Below are 18,486 nucleotides of genomic sequence, written 5' to 3' on the forward strand. Positions count from 1 at the left end.
AGCAATTCTCTTGCCTCAGCCTACTACAGGGCTGGAATTAGAGGTGTGAACCACCACACCTGGCCTCCAATTTAGTCTTTTTATCAGATTTTTCCCACTACAAATTTTAATCAATGAAACACAATGAAGCAATCAGCATGTTTGCTTGCAGTGCAAAGTAAGTTTCTTACGGGAGCCTTGTCTTAGGTATTTTATGGCTCTGAAATGGTATGCTATGTCAATTGATTTGAAGTAAAATGTGGACACCCACGCTTTATTTTAAGGTAAGCGACATTTGGCCTGTGACAATGTCATCTAAACCTTGGCCAGTACTAAACACACACTAAAGGCCCCCTCCCTGCACCCTCCTCGTCACACCTGGCGGGGAGATCTAACCACGCTGGGCTGTGCTTTCTATAAAGAGACAGTTTTCACCCCCCATTCCCCATTTTTCCTGCCGGACAACGCTTCACTGTCACCACCCCAGAACAACACTCCCAGAAGATGCTGTTGGGGAAGAAATGCAGACTCGTGGTTAAAAATACCCTGTATAGGATGACACACTTCAGGAAACTTTGAATTAAGGGGAAAGTAGTTGGAAATCAAGGTCTGAGATTGCTTAGAATGCTTGACACTGACAAAGAAATATGGGGCTGCAAGTTACAGATCGAGACATTGACTTGTTTTGTCACTCCAGGGAATTCTTCCGAGCACCAATCAATGAGTTCTTTCAATGCTTCAATATCCTCCCTAATGGAGTCATTTCAGGGGTGATCATTCCCCAAATTAAATAGAGGAAAAATAGCAGCAACTATTTTGTCAGGTATGATAATAAAAAACCCAAAAGGGAACATATGGGGATAATAACATTAGCAATGGAAGGGATCGCTACTGCCTTTTCAAGGACATGTGGAATATGAAAATACTGAATCCCACAGCGGCGGGTGTCCTGGCGTGAGCACTGCCACACATAGAAAGCACAGTGGTAGCCGAAGAAACACTTACTGTGTTTGATAGTTTGCTGGCTTTAAAAAAATGTAGATTGGATTTACATTTCCAGGCTATTAAAGAGTGAGTTGGGAAGCAGAACAGGTACACAGAGTGCATTGTTTTGAAACGTGTCTCCATGCCCAGCGCTACGGGAGACATGCTCTACAACTGCAGATCTGTCATTAAGTCTGCAACATGGCAGGTAGAGATGGGCAGGGTTTCCAGGCAGCCAGGTCCCAGGGACCTGCCGGCTCAGCCACCTTGCTGCAGGAGACTGATGTGGAGCTGAGATGGGATGGATGGCCCTGGTGATGCTGTCTGCTCAGGCACCGTGTGACAGCCATGCTGACACAGTGAGGACCACCAAACTACAGCCCTGTACTTCTGGCTTCGGGCGGGCTTCTTGGACCCATTCCCCTCCATCTGCTCATGTCTCATGTGGGTTCATACTATCAAATGTTGCTGCAGAGTCAACTACGTCTAGTCTGCAATGGGCTGCCCTGGACGCCTGGAGCTTAGGGTGCACTGAGTGTTGGCTCCTGATGTTGGTATCAACAGACTTCTTGACTTTCCACCAAATATGGTCTGGAAAGCCCTCCTCCCAGCGCCTCTGCTGGGTGCCCAGGTGTTGGGTGAGCATCGTTCTGTGGGTTACTCTGCCCTTGAGGCTCTCCTGAGACACGGAGGACCCATGGGAAGGGGCAGACAGAGAACCGGCTGTGCTCCAGGAGCGCACTAGCAATTCACGACCTGTCCCTCCACCCTACATTAACATACCATCATCTGTGCAACAGCGGTTGTTCTCCAAGTATCCTTCTGTTTGAAATACACCTACATAGAGTTCAGAGTGCACCTGATTGTTTAGGGGGTCAAGTTTGCCATGAGCAGCCAGAACCCCAAGAGTGAAAACCGTGGCAGGTGCTGCTTGGCTGGGTGCCTCTGAGATGGCTTCAACATTTATATTTAGATGTAACCACCAACTGAAACCACGCTGAGCCTAGAATATGACCACGGTTTCTCCCAAAAACACAGTCGAGAAAATAGCATGTCTGGTTTCATCATCCGGACCCAGAAGAGCAATCCCCAGCCCACCAGGCCCACACCCTTCCCTCAGTCAGAAGGTGGGATATTGTTCACAAGCTGAGTTGTAAAAACCACAAAGATTCTGTGTATATGGAGGGGAAAAATCTAGCGGAAAGTTCAACCATTCCAAAAATGAAGCTCATAAAATAGTTTTGAGCAAATGACTCTGCTTTTAACAGTTATTTACTGTTTTTTATAGCCCAGTGTTAACCAAAGTCATAAAAATATAATGACTTAGACTGCACAAAAGCACAGTACTCTGCAAATTTTATTCCCAGAATAGCAATGCATGGTTTTAATGTTTAGTTGGGATTATGTGAGTGTCCCAAAAATGTGCTGTGAATTGTTGTAGAAATTAGAATTTGTTCAACAGAAAAATTTTAAAAAAATTATGGTTCCCCCTCCTTCCTGCTCTCAACCCCACCACACTGTCCTTTGCACCATCTCCCACAGGTGCCAGCCCAGTGAATGAGACTGGCAGGGAGAGCAGCTCCATGGGCAGAGAGAAAACTTCAAATGACTCCCTTCTAGAGCTGCCTGACACCCACAGCAGCCTTCCTGGGATGGATCTTCTCAACAGAAGAGGTTTCTGTCTCCCTCACTTCCCGTTGGAACTGACTGGTCACTGCTGAAAGGGGAATAAAGTAAGGTAAGGCTGTCTACCAACCAGGGCACCATCAACTCCTAAAAGGCAGAAGATACCCCTGGAGGAGCTGAGGTGTGCACTTCACCCCGTGTGAGGCAGAGAGGGATGTTGCTGCATTGACCTGTGGAGCCTTAAGCTCCAGATAAAGGAAGGAGGGAGTATTACTCACTCTCACACTGCTATAAAGCTCTACCTGAAACTGGGTGACTTGGAAAGAGGTTTAATTCACTCGGAGTTCAGTATGGCTGGGAGGCCTCAGGAATTTTACAATCATGGCATAAGGCAAAGGTGAAGCAAGGCACCTTGTTCACAAGGCGGCAGGAAGAAGTCCTGAGGAAGGGAAGTCCCTTATAAAACCCTCAGACCTCCTGAGAACCCACTCACTATCACAAGAACAGCATGGGGGAAACAGTCCCCATGATTCACCCACCTCCGCCTGGTCTCTCCCTTGACATTAGGGATTACGGGAATATGGGGATTACAATTCAAAATGAGACTTGGGTGGAGACACAAAGCCTAATCATATAAGAGGGTCTCCGGAAACCCAGCCAGATTCCCCCAGGCCAGCTACACTAACTGAGCATCCTCACTGTCCCCACCCTTGCCTAGCAATTGGGGTAACAGGAACTAAAGCTCAGAGTGTATCCCAGTGCCTGCTGATGGCCACCAGCCTGAGCCCGGGTGGTGGGACTGGCTTTTTCTCCATGAGGGAAACTCAGGCTGCAGTTTTGCTTTCCCGAATCCCTCCAGGTGTGCGTCACAGTGAGGGGCGGTCAAGAAGACCCTATCCCTGTGAAGACAGCAAAGAGAGGAAGAGAGGAAGAGAGAGAAAATGAGCCCCACACAGGTGGGTGAAGAGTTCTTCATGAAGCCTGAAGATGAGTTTAGTAGTTACCTAGCACCTTCTGCAGAACTCCAGATCTCAGGGAAGGACACAGAAACCAGCCAAGGAAGATTCTGCAAAGCCCTCACAGTGGACTGGCATAGTCTTTATGGTGAAGACTTGTCGGGACCTCTTTCTCCACCCCAGAATAGCAAAATGCAGAAAGAAACCCATGTTTATGAAGCACCTGTCATACACGAGGGGCTGTGCCCAGAGCTGCCAGAGGATCACCCCTGTTAGGCTTCACACTGGTGCATGAGGTGGGTAAGAGCATCCCAACACTTGACAATGCTAGGCAAGATGCCCAAACTTACAGGGCTACGGTACACAGCTGGGGCTCCCCCCGTAAGCCTTCTGATCCCCCAACTTCTGTGCCACAGCACTCAACACACCTTAGATGCCTCAGGGATTTCACCAGGGGATGAAGTCAGGGGTGAGACCAGGGCAGCCTCAGGTCCTGCAAGGCAGAAAATGCCCCTGGAAAACCTGACGTCTGCACCTCACCCCAGTGAGAGGCAGGAAGTGATGTTGCCGCAGGGATGTGCAAGCTTTGGTGATAAAGGCAGGCTGAGCCTGATCGCATCGGGTGCCAGGGTGCTGGTCTTCATGTAAAGAGGGAGACGGAGAGAGAAGCCCTATCTGGAGGCTGAGCAGCTCTCTGTTTTGAGGGTTTTGTGTGTTCGTAAGGGTGGACCAAGGAGCAATCAGTCCTATGGGCATCTCACCTGTTTCCCCGGGACTTGCAAGAGCTCGTGCACCCAGGGATTTTCTACACCAAAACTGCAGGTGGATGCCTGAGCCGCCTACACAGTCTGTTCCCTGAACACAGCTGAATTCAGACTATGAGAGCCTCCATCCAAGGTTTTGTGAAAATAAATAATCCTGCTTATATTTTTATCTTTCACAAAGGATCTTTTACAGTGATATAGAATACGTGTGAATTATATTTTCCCCATTGGAGGTACTCCCACTTATGAATGAAGGCCACAGAAAGGCTTCCACCCTTCCTGGTAGAAACAGCAACCATTTGCCTTCCAGCCACCCTGACTCCCCTTCTTCCCATTCCTTCCTCGGTGTGTATAACATACAGGACCACAACTGCCACTGGTGGGAAGGACCCCAAGAGTCACCCCAGTGACCCTATCCTTCACCAGTGAAAAATCCAGCACAAAGGGGTCCATCCAGTGCCACCCCCATGTCCACAGCCAAGCTGAGATGGGGAGCTGGGTTCCCTGGTGCCCTACTCCTAACTCTTCTTCCTGTATGTGAAAACAAAATTATAAGTAGAATTTTGAAGTATGTAACACCACAGCTAAGACAATGGAAAGCTTTTGAAAAGTTAGATCCTAACATAACAAAGTAATTTGGAAAACACCAGAAAATAACCACTCTTATCTATGTTTGGTCATTAATCTATAAAAGGGGAAGACTGTCTGTGAGGATGATGTTTTTACGTTACTAATGAACAGGTAATCAGGTCAGGAAGCTCATCAGAGCTCCTCATCCCTGTAGCCAGTGTGAAGAGACCCCAACAGGGACACTGCCATGACCCACCAGCTGCACCTCTCTGAAAACTTCCAGGGTTTCCGTGAGACCTGCTGAGAAGCTCTAAGTAGGATTGATTCCTTCCTGGGTTCCTGGAGCTTCCTGAGGATAGACACCATATGTGGACACGACACAACCAAACATTTAATAAGCATCTGTTGAATTATTTGATTGATGGATGATGGAATGATTGGCCCAGTGGGTGAGTGAGTTGATGACCTTTCAAACAACTGAAAAGCATGTGTCAAGTCAAACTGCCGTTCAGGGATGCCTCCAGCAACCGAGGCAGTGCAGACATGGGAAACAGCAAAAACAAACTTCCAAATTATTGGTCCTGCCAGGCCCATTTCTGTGGACAAAACATCGCTGTGGGGCTTGTTGAAAGAGAGGTCTGTGGCCCAGAACTAATCTGGAAAATCTGGAACAATCTAGGGTCCATGCACGACAGTCCTTAGAAATTTGAGGCTCTTGGTGGGGAAGACAGAGAACATTCCAAATACTCAGTTGGGTTGACGGAAGTCCCCTCTTCAAGGTGCCCTCTAGAATGACTAAAACTTTCTTTTTCACAATTTCAACTTTTATTTTAGATTCAATAGGTATATGTGCAGGTTTGATGTTGAGATTTCGGATACAACTGAAACTCACCCAAGTACCAAATCCTGTACTCAAAAGGTCATTTTTCATAACTTGCCCCTCCCTCCCTCCCTAGTAGCCCCAGTGTCTATTGTTCCCATCATCATGTCCATGTGTATTCCCTGTTTAGCTCCCGCTTATAAGTGAGAACACGCAGTATTAGGTCTTCTCTTCCTGTGTTAATTTGCTTAGGATAATGGCCTCCAACTTCATCTATGTTGCTGTAAGACATAATTTCTCTGTTTTTTTTTTTTGACTGTGTAGTATTCCATTGTGTATATGTTCGATATTTTCTTTATCCAGTTCAGTGTTGCTGGGCATTTGGAATGATTTCATGTCTTTGCTATTGTGATTTGTGCAATGATAAACATATGCACACATGTGTTGGTTTGGTAAAACGATTTATTTTCCTCTGAGTAAATACAAATGCTCAGAAGTGGGATTGTAGGGTCTAATGAGAGTTTTGTTTTAATTCTTTGAGAAATGTCCAAACTGCTTTCCACACTAGCTGAACTAAGTGACATCCTCACCAACAATGTGTAAGCATACCCTTTTCTCTGCAGCCTCCCCAGCATCTGTTATTTTTTATTTTGGCTTTTTGAGACAGGGTCTTTGTCTGTCACCCAGGCTTGAGTACAATGGCATGGTCATGGCTCACTGCAGCTTCAAATTCCTGGGCTCAAGTGATCCTCCCACTTCAGCTTCTGAAGTAGCTGAGACTACAGGTATGTGCCACCATGCCCACATAAATTTTTGCTATTTTTTGCAGAAATGAGGTCTTGTTATGTTGCTTAAGATGGTCTTGAATTATTGGGCTCAAGCAATTCTCCTGCTTCAGCCTCCCAAAATGCTGGGATAACAGGTACAAAGCATCATATCCAACCAGCATTTGTTATGATTTGACTTTTTAGGAATAGTCATTCTGACTGGTGCAAGGCGGCATCTCATTGTGGTTTGGATTTGCATCTCCCTAAAGATATTGAGCATTTTTTCATGTTAGTTGGCTCCTTGTATGTTTTCTTTTGAGAAGTATCTGTTCATGTCTTTTGCCCACTTTTTATTTTATTTATTTATTTACTTTTGAGATGCTCTGTCTCCAGGCTGGAGTGCAGTGGTGCAATCTCAGCTTACTGCAACATCTGTCTCCCAGGTTCAAGTGATTCTCCTGCTTCAGCCTCCCAAGTAGCTGAGGCTACAGGCGCGCGCCACCATGCCCAACTAATTTTTGTATTTTTAGTAGAGATGGGGTTTCATCATATTGGCCAGGATGGTCTGGATCTCTTGACTTCATAATCCACCTTCCTTGGCCTCCCAAAGTGCCTGGATTCCAAGTATGAGCTGCCGCACCGGGTCTTGCCCATTTTTGAAAAGAATTCATTTGTTTTTTTGTTTGTTAAGTTTCCTGTAAATTCTGGACATTAGCTCTCTGGGAAATGCATTGTTTGCAAATATCTTCTCCCATACTGTAGGCTGTCTCTTCCCTCTGTTGATAGCTTCTTCTGCTGTGCAGAAGATATTTAGTTTAATTAGGTCCCACTTGTCAATTTTTGTTTTTGTTGTGATTGCTTTGGAGAACTTCAGTATAACTTCTTTCCCATGGCTGATGCCCATAATAGAACTTCCTAGGTTTTTTTTTTTTTTTTTTTTAGGATTCTTATGGTTTGAGGTATCACATTTAAATCTTTAATGCATCTTGAGTTGATTTTTGTATATGGCGAAAAGCAGCAGTTCAGTTTCATTCTTCTGCATATGTCCAGCCAGGTATCCCAGCACCATTTATTGAGTAGGAGGTCTTTTCCTGTCGCTCATTTTTTAGGAAATTTTGAAGATCAGATGTGCAGCTTTGTTTCTGGTAGAACAACAAAGACTTTCTGAGGAAGACTCCAAAACCAACTCTGGCCTCAGAGGCAGAAGGTGGCCCATTAGTTCCAAACCGACAAACCCACTTGAGCTCCCACTGCCAATAGGAGATTCTCCATTGGATGCCCGAGAGCCTGGAGGGCTTTCTTGAGAGCCACTGAGCCCAACATCCGCCACTGTGAGAGCCTGTCTCACAAGCCTGTCTGCCCGCCTCTCTTCCTTCTCTTTCCTCTCCTCGTCCTTTCTTCTTCCTTTGCTGGGAATGGAAAGAGCACCAACTAATATCCTGAGGACACTCACAACCTCTGTGGGGAAGACCCACGAAATAGACCAATTCACAATCAATGCAGGAGGAGGCTGCCTTTCCCACAGAGTCTGGAAACTGCCACAATGGTTTTCACGGAAACTCAGCTGGAGGGACACTGAGTTTGGCTCAGGAAGCAGGAATTTGTGAGGATTACACAGAAGGATGGTTTCTGTTGGGTGTGCCTGGGGCACAAGAGAACCACTGTGAATATGAAGCCAGAAGGATGCAAAGGAATTAGTGTGAACACATTTGATTCAGAGGGATTCGGACTTTTTGCCTTGACTTTCGGAAGAGAAGTAGAGCCTAGAGAATCCAGCACACTTAGACTTAAGTCCGGGTTGACTGCTCAGTTGAAGCAGGACTGCGGCAGGAGAACAGGCAATCTTCCTTTCTTGGCTGAGCCCCAGGAAGGAGCTTGGCACATGCCTGGGATATGGAGGCCACTGGATAAAAGAGATCTAAGCAAAGAACTTCAAACGTGGCTCCACCACGTCCAGGGTTCTGGAAACTGTTGGTTTCCTGAAGGCTTGTGGGGATGACAGCCATGCAGCCTGTCAGAGGGAAACCTTCCTGTATTAGCAGAAGAACATGGTTGTTAGAAGTTATACGTTGGTGAGGCTGGCATCCTCTGAGCGCCCATGGCTCTTGTGCACACATCAGAGGTCCTGTCGGCCTCCAGAGCAGAAGAAACTCCACACTCTCGGGTCATACAAAGGGTCTTCATTACCCCCTGCTGCTGAGGGGCTGCTTTTTCCTGGATTTCCACCCTCAATTAATGCCCCCAGCCCTCTGCACCAGCCCTGTCTGTATATGGTTTCCTAAAATGACCCAGCAATGCACAGAAAGAAACTGCAGGAAAGCTCTGAGTCCAACCACCTCCTGGGAAGCCATGCCAGAAGACGCTTTCCTGGGCAGGGGCTTCTGTTTGCCTTCTTCAGAATTCAGAAAAATGGTTGGTTTTCTGAATACGCCCCAATGGCAGAATCATTCTCCGACTCGTACGTGATTTTAGAGGGCTCTGCGGCCCAGTTAAATGTGCCCGGCAAGTAGCAGAGAAAATGGTTTCTTCCTGTAAGTCTGCTTCTGTAACAGGTTAACGCATTGTACTTACAGCGCCGAGTTAACGTTTATAAGGATGCCTATGTTTTAGTGAAAAGCAAATGAAGTCCTAACAAGCCCCTTCCGTGTGGAGCTGGCTTCTGCAATGTGAGGTTCACGGGTCGCCCTCCACGCTGCTGCTTTCTCCCCTTCCACGCTGTTGGAGGAAGACCTTCCAGCATCCGAGGTCTTACACTGTCTCCAAAATGCAGACTCCAGAGGCAGGGTGAGATTCCTGAAAATTCTAGGAAAACTACGTTATTTCCCACTCAATTTTAAACTCGAGTAATTACGGATCACCTTTCCATTTCAATTACCTGCTGCAGCTGGAGTTGAGGGAGGGGTAACGACAGTAACGCAGACACAGCCTGCAGCATCTGGAGGGGGCAGGTGCGGCTTCAGCCTGTTCATAGAAGGGGGTCAGAAGGGATGATCCTGGGTTCACCCTCAAGGACCCACAGTCCATATAATGACAATGGACATTTGTTTAGCAATTTGGAATTTTTAGCCTATTTTCCTCCATCCTACCTGCTTTATTGTTCACAGAACTGGATGAAGCCAAAGCACCCTTGTACTTGGTCCCCCAAGGAATGTCCCCTGCCCTTCTGCCTGGTGACTATAACCAGAGATGGGTACCCAGGAAGGCTGCCTCTGGGAAGGCCACAGCTTGCAAAGGCACAGAGGGAAGCCAGTTGGGATGAGGTGGACGGGGTGGGAGGATGTGGTGTTGAGCTGGTTCTTCAGCGTGAAGTGTCTGCCTCCTTATTCCAGCCCGGTAACGGGGGAGGGAGGGCTGCACCCAGATGACAGTCAGCGCAGAGACTTTTGCAAGATGTCACCACTTAAAAGCAGCACTTTGAAGAGCAATTTGGTTAATCCCTTCATCAAGGTTTAATCTCTCTCTCATGAAAGACTTGCCTAGGCCATGGGCCACTGAGCCAAGAAGAGGCTTCCAGACGTTAATGTCATCAAGAAACTGGGCTCTGGAAGGAAAAGCGCAGGACCCAGGGAGGAAGGGAACCCAGATGAGAGGGCTCCTCCCCGCCTGCCACGAACAGCCCCTCCTTTCCCATAGACCCCTCCCCACTCCCCTGGGCAGACCGGGCAGAGTGCTCCTTCAGTTTTCATCTTTTCTTTTCTCTTAGATTTTGTTTTTCATTCTTCAGGTTCTACAAGCACTGAGCACAGCTGTTGGCTGTAGGACCCAAGGAGGGAGAAGGCCTGTTTCTGACTTGCAGGCCCCCAGAGCTCAGAGCAAGAGGGCACAGAGTGCCCGAGACACGGATACATGCCCCGGGCTGCTCTGAACACTTCTTTCCCTTCTCCTGCTTTTTCCTTTCACTGATCCTTGAAAACGGGATTGAGTTTAGGACCTGGTGCCCTACGAGGAGGGAGAACTAGCTCAGCCAAGTCTCGGTGCCTTTCACCAGGCCTGGCACAGACAGGCCCTGGGACCTCTGCGGACTGAACCGTGGCCCAGCAGAAGAGAAAGACCAGGTCCTGCTCTGTCCTCCCTGCTTCACTCTGGACAGTGGCCGCTCCCCTCCAGTCTGAAAGCTTCTGCCCCCAGCCAGATGATGAAGGCCATCCCTCCCTGCTGCTCCAGCTGTCACCAAGAATCTTGGGACAGAATCAGCTGGAGAAACACTGAAAATGCAGATGCCTCAGCCACATCACAGACCTGCAGATCAAATTCTTGGTGGTACTGAGTGTAATACCCAGTACTGGGGAGGAGGGGGGACATCTGCCTTTAAACAGGCGTTCGAGGTGACAAGCTGATTCTTCTTCAGATCCGACTCTGAAAACTGCCACCCTTCAGCAACCAAAAGAACACTGGCTAAGAAGGTGGGAAAGGGGCTGGGGGAGGGGAAGAACTTTGCAGAAAAATGGATGGATGAGTGACCCAGGAAACCCCACAGCTGAAGCCTCATGCCTTTGTGTATGGAAGGCACACAGCCCCCACCTCGCACCTTAGGTGAACCATCCTGGTGGGATATCCCATGGCAGAAGAACATGGGCTGTGCTAGGATCAGCAAGAAAAAAGGAGGATGTGAAAAGAGCAGACTCAAAAGCCCCAGGAGACCCACCCCGAACCCAAGGACAGCCTTGGACAACAGCTCAAACCCTGAGATCTTATTCAGCAGACGGGCTCTTAACTGAACCCTCGACGCTCCTTTGCTTGCCCCACTGACTTGTCAGAGGCGTGGGCCCTGTACCTACCCGTCCACATGCAACAGTGGGGGTGATCTCTACAATAGAGCCTTATGGAGTCAGGTGAGGACAGAGAGGGACCCCCTGCACCAGCATGCTTAGGGGACTTTCCTCTTGCCTGGAAACTTCCGCTAGAACCCCAGAGATTAAGATGACAGAGATAAACCAGCCCCACTTTCTAAAGGGATCTAAAAGGGGACTCCCCAGGGAAGGGGGCAGAACAGAGCCCCCCAAATGACGCACTCACATTTTAACCCCTGAAATCTGGGACAGTGACCTTATTTGGAAAAGGAGGGTTGGCAGGCGTCATTAAGCTAAAGATCTTCAAATGAGATCATTCTGGATTTAAATTGAGCCCTAAAAGCAATGACAAAGGTCCTTATAAGGAATGAACCAGAGAGAGGCAAGGTGCAGTGGCTCATGTCTGTAATCCCAGCACTTCAGGAAGCAAAGACAGGTGAATCACTTGAGGCCAGGAGTTTGAGACCAGCCTGGCCAACATAGTGAAACCCTATCTCTACTAAAAACACAAAAATTAGTCAGATATAGTGGCTTATGCCTGTAGTTCCAGCTGTTCAGGAGGCTGAGGCATAAGCGCTGCTTGAACCCAGGAGGCAGAGGTTGCAGGGAGCTGAGATTGCACCACTGCACTCTAGCCTGGGTGACAGAGCAAAACTCAATCTCAAAAAAAATGAAATAAAAAAATCAGAAAATCAGTTTTTTTTTAAAGTGGGGGAAGGTGCCGGGTGTGGTGGGTCATGCCTGTAATCCCAGAACTTTGGAAGGCCGAGGCAGCTGGATCACCTGAGGCCAGGAGTTTGAGACCAGCCTGGCCAACATGGTGAAAACCTGTCTCTACTAAAAACACAATAATTAACCTGGCATAGTGGCATGCGCCTGTAATGCCAGCTAACCGGGAAACTGAGGCAAGAGAATAGCTTGAACTCGGGAGGTGGAGGTTGCAGTGAGCCAAGATCAGGCCACTGCATTCTAGTGTGGGTAACAGAGTGATACCCTGTCTCAATATATATATATATATATATATATATATATATATATATATATGAATGAACCAGAGAGAGCTTTGGAGGAATACCCCAGAAGAGGGCTTTTCAGATCACAGCCTAGTTCTATTTTTAGTTTATTTCATCTGATATTAGCGTAGCCATTCTCACCTCTTTATTCTTCTTTGGATACTTTTTTAAGTCCTTAATTTTCAGGCTGTGAGTGTTCTTAAATCTAAAGTGAGTCTCTTGTACAGAGCTTATGGTCCGATGTTGGACTTTAATTTATTCAGTCGTTCTCTGTCTTTTGAGTGGGGAATCTGCATGTTTGCTGCAGCCCTACTCACAATAGCCAAGATGTGGAAGCCTCCTAATTATTCATCAGGGGATGAATGGATAAAGAAAAGGCGATATAGACAAAGGACTGTAAAAACAAAGGAAATCCTGCCCTGTGTGACAGCATGGATGGACCTGGAGGACATTCCGCTGAGTGAAATAAACCAGACACACACTGAGTGATCCCCCTTTTATGAGGGATCTCAAATAGTCAAATACAATGGAACGATGGTTACCAGGGCAGGGAGGAGAAACGGGGAGGTGGTAATCAAAATCAATGGGCATAAAATTTCAGTTAAATAAAATGAATAAATCTAGAAATCTGCTGTCTAGCATTGTCTCTCTGGTTAACAGTACTGTTTTATACACTGAGTAATTTTCCAAGACAGAGCTGAAGGGGGATTTGTATTTCAGACACACAGCAGAGAAGGCCGATTGAAGAGGGAGGCAGGGATCAAACTGGCCGCAAGTCCAGGATCACGGGGGCCACCAGAGGCTGGAAGAGGCAAGAAAGGGCCCTCTCTTGAGCCTTTAGAAGGAGGCCCGGCCCAGCAGACACCTTGGCTGTGGACTTCCAGCCTGCAGAAGTGCAAGGGGATGCACGTCTGTCGTTTCTGTCTGCCCAGCAGGTGGTCAGTTCCAGCAGCCACAGGAAGCTCATGCATCAGGAAAGAATTAAAGGGTTTCTGCCTGACACCCTCGCCCCCCCACCCATCTAATAAGAGGAAGGTGACTGTGACTAGGGGACAGACAGGTGTCAGAGAGAAGGGGGTGAGCAGCCAATGCACTAAGCTGTGCACTAGGGAGGGCCAGGCCAGAACCACAGATGACCGAGGAGATTCCTGCAGGAAGGAGCCTCAGTGCCCATCTCGCGGTGGATGAGCTCAGCCTCCATGCTGGTGCCTGCCCTACTTCTCAGGCTGGCACCTCCCAACTCCCACCTGCCAACGAATCACCCCCACAGGGATGCTGGGCGCCTCTGCTGCAAGACTGTTAATTCTCTCCCTACCCACATCGCAACTTCCACTCTTAAAAGAGGCATAAGGATAAGACAGAGAACCTGGCTCACGTTTGATGGCAGCAAACACCATGCAACTAGGGAATCAATATCCCGCAAAGTCTGTGAGATGGACAGTGGGGGAACTGTAACATTATGAAATCAAAGTTTGTAAAAACTACTTTGTTTGCCCAAACTAAACAAAGGTGGAATCTGTAAACAAAATACATGGGACGCTCAAGTGGTAACAAGAGCCTGAATGCCTTTGGCGGGCACCGCGGGTGCTGCAGCTCCTCCAGAGACTGCCAAAAGGCAGCTCCAAAGCACACACATCCAGGGTGTCATCTAGCTGCATGAAACCGGGTTCTGCATTGACTGTGTGGGTTTTCTCCATCGTAGCCTTTTGAAAGACTGTCTGAGACCTCTGGATGTCTTTCTAATGAGCTTCCATATTCATTTTAATAAATCAGTAAGATGTGCTGCTTGCAGAAAATAATGTAATTCTGTAATACAAATTAGACCAGCCTTCGATGTCTTTGAAATGTAGTGTGTTAAAAATGGTACGTACAGGTTAAAAGATACAGATTCGGAACACCAGGATTTACATGAAATTATCACACAGACTTTGATAGAGCCCTGGACTGATTCAAAAGAGCACATTTCATATGAAGCTGTCTCATTCCCTTTGAAAGCACCTTGATCTTCTTGCAGTCATCTATTAATTATATCACAGATAAGGTAAATAAAAGCGTGGCAATATGGAGATCACAGCCTTCTTTTTTCTTGTGGAGACTAAAGGTATGGGTTCCTGTGAAGTCTGTGGGCAATGAGGGATGATAAAGGCGTTCGAGAACCGAGAGCCTGTATTTATTTTGACACGTGATGGAGAGATCTGAAGTTCAATAGCTGAGAGCAAAACTGAGAGGGGACAGCCCAGACGTGGCAGAGAAAAGGGTCCAGGAAGGACCGCAATTTTCGGCCAGGGCTCACAGTGAGGGAACTCATCCTTTTAAAATGATTGCTGTTGTTTGTATTTTAATGGACTTCATTTTTGGAGCAGTTTTAGGTTCAGAAAAATTGAGGGGAAAGTGCACAGGCTTCCTATCCACCTCATGCCCCGCCCGCCATGTTCACAGCCTCCCCCACTGTCAGCACCCCCCACCCCAGGGGTACACTTTTACAATCACCCTAAGCTAGCAAGTCACTGTCATCTAACACCACAGCTGACAGTACGTCCTCTTCAATGCCTTTAATTAAACAAATGGTACACACCCCACACACTAGCTTAATCTTGCTGCACTGCGATAACAAAGCGCCATCAGCCTGGAGGCTCATGAACAACAGAAATCTACTGCTCACAGCTCCAGAGGCTGGAAAATCCAAGACAAGTCAGGGGCAGCTTCCGTGCCTGCTGAGGGAGCTTTCTGGTTCACAGATGGAGACTTTATATATATATGTTTTTTATTGCATTTTAGGTTTAGGGGTATATGTGAAGAACATGCAGGATTTTTGCATAGGTACATACATTGCAATGTGGTTTGCTGCCTTCCTCCCCGTCACCTATATCTGGCTTTTCTCCTCATGTTATCCCTCCCCAACCTCCCTAGTCCCCACTGTCCCTCCTGTATTTCCCCCAAACAGACCCCAGTGTGTGATGCTCCCCTCCCTGTGTCCATGTGTTCTTATTGTTCAACACCTGCCTATGAGTGAGAACATGTAGTGTTTGATTTTCTGTTTTCGTGTCAGTTTGCTAAGAATGATGGTTTCCAGGTTCATCATGTCCCTACAAAGGACATGAACTCATCATTTTTTATGGCTTACTGTGTCCTCGAGGGGCAGGAGGGGCGCTCCAGGACCGGGGCACGGATCCCATTCACAGGAGAGCTGCCTTCCATGACAATCACCTCCGAAAGATCCCACCTCCTCACACCAACATCTTTGGGATTAGGATTTCGACATATGCATTCCAGGGAGACATGCGCATCTGCTCCGTTGCAAACAGTGGCAGTGGTTCCCCAACACCTGTGTGCCTCCACCACCTGGAAACGCAGGATGTGTCCTGGAAGCCCGTGCTCATGGTCAGCGTCTGTGGGTGTGCTGCTGAGGACCCCACAGCTAAGGTGATGAGGAGCACCACCAGTCCCAGAATGCAGGAGAACAAACCAGCACCTTCTCCCTGATCTACGAGACCGAATTCTAGGGTCTCCTCAGGAACTTATCAATGTGTTTAAGTGAAGTCAGGTTTGTCTTTGGGGGAAATCCTTGACTTACGCCTAAGCTCCAAAGTGTTCCAAGGTGTCCGTACTCCCTCTGAAGAATCTGATCGCCTCATCCGTATCCAAGCCCACCCCATCATGAAGATGGACCCTGGCTTCTAAATCTGTGTTTAGTAAGAGCTCAAGGCGAGGCCTAGTATCTTAGCCTGCTGGGACGGCCATAAGGAGTGACACACACTGGGGCTTCAACAGCAGAAACCCATTCTCTCACAGCTCTGGAGGCTGGAAGTCCAAGACCAAGGTGTCAGCCAGGTTGGTTCCCACTGGGGCCTCCATCCACGGGGAGCAGATGGAGCCTCCGCCCCATGTCCTCCCATGCTCATCTCCCTGCGTGGCTGTGTCCTAGCTCCTTTTCTTATAAGGACACCAGTCATTTGGGGTTAGGCCCACCCTAGTGACCACATTTTAACTCATTTGGAGACCCACCTCCAGACACAGTCACATTCTGAGGTGATGGAACTTAGGGCTTCAGCAGGTGAGCGTGGTGGGGTGGAGGCCCAGTGCAGCCCCCAGCACCCAGGATGTCACGCGTTTGGGGAGCACCCTGCAGGGCCGCAGGAGTGACGCCTCTGACAGTGGACTGGCTGTGCACCTCAGCAGAGGCAGTCGGGGAGTCCTGCTGTGCTCTCCTCAAGAGGCTCAGCTCTTTGTGAGTCATCTGAAAACTGCTCTGCCTTTCCCTAACACTCACCATGGGCAGTGCCCATAAAGCTTCAGCCAACTGTGATGTGATGCAGGAGAAACCTCCCACAGAACGCAGGCGGGAAGAATACCTTGCACTATTCAAGGAATGACCTGCTTTTTCTTTTCTTCGGTAACTGAGGGGCAGCCCTTGAAGGGGGCTGTGGGCCTTCAGCAAACAGCACCAGCTGCACCACAGAGCATGTGGGGAACAGCTCTGGGCCCCCATGGGGCCCCAGCCTGGAAATGCCGCAGTCCCACAGGATCCATGCCTCCGGAACACCTGCAGTCTAGTGGGAGAAGCATGCCGTCAAAACAGAAACACAAAACCATGTGACAAGTGGTGCGGCCGATGGAGAAACGGCCGGGTAAGGGGTCACGGTGTGTGGGTGTTGGGAGGATAGAGTCAGGGAAGTCCCCCTTGGAGCAAAGAGGCTCAGTCTGCAGGACACCTGGAGGAGAGTGTCCTTGGCATAGGGCGTTCGGTGGGCTCTCAGAGCAGGAGCAAGTCCCTGTGGCCGGAGAGAGCCACGGGACTCAGTGCTCAGGGCCTGGAAGGCCAGTGGGAGGCCAGGCCTCTACCCAGGCAAGGCTGGAGTTACCGGAGGCTGGAGCAGCAGTGGAAGGATCGGATTGACAACAGGTTGTGTCTGCTCGGGCTGCTGTACTGAGGGTAGCATGGGGGATGCTTGGAAGGAGGCTGAGGACACTGACTCTGAGCAGCCAGCACAGCCACAGGGGAGGTGGGGAGCAATGCGGGGACCCTGAGTGCATTTTAAAGGGGCCACCAAAGAGATATGCAGACCAATCCTACACGGGGTGCAAGAGGACGTGGAGAGTCAGGGGTGGTCCAGACTCGGGCCTGGCGGCTCGTGTCCTCACGTCCCTGTCACCAGCCCAGCAGCTGGCAGGTAACAGAGCCGAAGCAGGTGTTTGCCAAGTTGGTGTTTCCTGTGTAATCTGTTTTCTTTTGTGTTCCCAATTTTGTTTCCAGGCGCGTGTGTGTATTAAATGTGGCTGTTGGTACATTTGCTTCCGCTTCCGCTGTTTCCTACCGTACACAGACTATATTCACCTTCCAGTGTATGTGCCTCCACTGCAAAGCCCCCTGAGTACTTACTTCTAGAAATAGATGGGAAATAAAGAAACCAACTCAAGCAAGTGCATGCTTTGAATATCAACCTTACGCTTAATGCGTTGTGTTTAGGCAGAAGCCAAGTTCATAGCCTTATTCTTAACTGTGACTGTTTATGTGTTTTTATAGCTTCAACCTGATGTAGCTTTCAGAGCTTTTCAGAAAACTCTATACCTTTGTGTCTCTAAAAGGCTCTGAATGAATGACCTCATGACACAAAGTCTTCCTGAGACCCACACATGCATTCACTCTGCAAGTGTGTGCCAGCCACCTGCAGGTTCCGGGTCCTGCAGGTAAAACAACACAGGAGTCAGGTGGGACTCAGTCTCCCTGGGCAGAGGGAGCGAGATAAAAAGTGTGGAGGTGGTAGTTGTGATTCTGTATGTAAATTCAGGATGAAAATTTTTTTTTAGAAAATCTTTATCAGAAGCAACTCCATGCTGGGCACGGTGGCTTATGCCTGTGATCCCAGCACATTGGGAGGGAGACAGATCCCTTGAGTTCAGCAGTTTGAGACCAGCCTGGCTAACATGGTAAAACCCATCTCTATTTAAAAAATACAAAAATTAGCTGTGTAGAGTGGTGCTCAGCTGTAGTCCCAGATACTTGGGAGGCTCAGTTGGGAAGATTTTTGAGCCAGGGAGGTCGAGACTGCAGTGAGCTGTGTTCATGCCACTCCACCCCAGCCTGGGCGACAAAGCAAGACTATGGAAAGAAATAAAGAAGAAGGAAAGAAAGAAAAAGCAAGCAAGCAAGCAAGAAAGGAGGAAGGAAGGAAGGAGGGAGGGAGGGAGGGAGGGAAAGAAAGAAAGAAAGAAAGAA

Source organism: Cebus imitator, unplaced genomic scaffold, assembly GCF_001604975.1.
Source record: "Cebus imitator isolate Cc_AM_T3 unplaced genomic scaffold, Cebus_imitator-1.0 Scaffold185, whole genome shotgun sequence".
Classification (NCBI taxonomy): Eukaryota; Metazoa; Chordata; class Mammalia; order Primates; family Cebidae; genus Cebus; species Cebus imitator.